This window comes from Pteropus alecto, unplaced genomic scaffold, assembly GCF_000325575.1.
Source record: "Pteropus alecto unplaced genomic scaffold, ASM32557v1 scaffold127, whole genome shotgun sequence".
Lineage (NCBI taxonomy): Eukaryota > Metazoa > Chordata > Mammalia > Chiroptera > Pteropodidae > Pteropus > Pteropus alecto.
In genome coordinates, this window is record NW_006440646.1 from 182,353 (window position 1) to 183,824 (window position 1,472).

General features: G+C 56.5%; 1 protein-coding gene across 3 annotated transcripts in view; it reads left to right on the top strand.

Annotated features, from left to right (window-relative positions):
* The first annotated feature begins 819 nt into the window (after positions 1 to 819).
* Positions 820 to 1,472, top strand: part of RAI14 (retinoic acid induced 14) — a 129,101-nt gene continuing 128,448 nt past the window's right edge. The window contains exon 1 of one of the 3 annotated variants that reach the window (XM_025050960.1): positions 820 to 941. The gene's annotated coding sequence lies outside the window, so the exon portion shown is untranslated. Of the gene's footprint in view, positions 942 to 1,202; positions 1,458 to 1,472 lie in introns of those variants that run through there. The other 2 variants (XM_015593962.2, XM_015593964.2) reach the window with 2 other exon arrangements.

Below are 1,472 nucleotides of genomic sequence, written 5' to 3' on the forward strand. Positions count from 1 at the left end.
TGTTTTAAACTGGCTGTTCATCAGTTCTCTTAGGAATCTCCAACGTATGATTTAGGAAGTGAAGACCATGTAGCTAGTTACATAGCTTTTGCTTCCTATTTGACAAGTCACCTGTTGAAGCTAAGACTGGCTGTTCCCTTGGCTGGTGGTGGGGGCAGGGCCAGTGGAGGCTGTAGGGGATGAGGGTAGGTATAGGATTACAGATAAAGTCTGCTGTGTAGATGACAAGATCTGGCTAAGACATTATAAACTGAACTCTTGTCAGTGAGCATTTCACTTTTGTTGGATCTTTTTAAAAATTCAACTGATTTAGAATTGATCCCACCCAAAAGGACTCATACCACTTACTTATTCTCGAAAGCTTCCTGTCCCACACAAAGGATGTAGCGGAGATAGGAGAGGCTTTAGTGAATAAGGACTTTCTAAGTCCTAGCTAGTTGGCAGGACGAGAATGAGTGGAAAAGCCGTCCCAAATTAAATAAGCAGGTGGAGAGCTTTGAAATCCTTGGAATTAAAGGAAGAATCCATCATGATTCAAACGCCGGTCTCAGCAGTCTGGGGAAGGGAGGGAAGCTGCAGGGGACCTGGGGAGGAAGGCGGCCGGGCCCCTTGGCGCCCGAGGCACTGCCTCGAGGGCTCCTCATTCGCGCCTTCGAGTTCAGGCTGCAGGTTTCTCTCAGCTCCAGAGCAGAGCAACGCTTTACGCTGGTAGTTTTCTGGTGCCACCTGATGAGTGTAGGAAACAGGCATTCCAACCCATTGGTTCAGTTCAGACACCATGACCACATTCTAGTTTACTTTCTATTCAATCACTTTGGAAAATCTAACCGATTTGATTCTGGTCAGAAGGCATTTGGACCACCACGACTTTGGAAGCTGACCAGAAGTGAATACTATTCGGGAACTCAGTCGTCCTAAACCTGGGGAGCATCGGTCGTTTCGTAAGTTCAGGTGGTGATGATGATGATGATGATGATGATGATGGTGGTGGTGAATCAGATCCGCGAGGAAGGGTCCCATGATCCGTTCAAAACGGAAAACAAGCCAAGGCCGCTCGGGGCGCGCGGGCCAGGGGATGCGGCCGCTGCCCGGCCAGGAGCACCTCCCGCAGGTCCGGGCCGCGGCGCCGGGCCGGGTCACCTGACTCGCGGAATTTGGGGCCGCGCGGGGTGGAAGGGGAGGGGAATGGTTAGCACCTCCCTTCCCGCTCCCGCGGGATCCGGGTCGACCAGGGCCGGCGCCGGGCGGCCACGTGGTGGTGCTGCCGCTGCCCCCGCCCCGCCAGCCCAGCCCCGGAGTCTCGGCGCCCACTGACCCCCGCGGCCGGGGAGGAGGAGGGACCGAGGCGCAGGAAGCCGAGCAGGAAGCCAGCCCGGCGGCCGCGTTTTCCTGGGGAAGCGGCGGGAGGGGCGGTGCAGCCAGCGGGGCCCGGGAGCCGCCGCCGCCGCCTGGATGGGGTGAGTGCGCAGCGC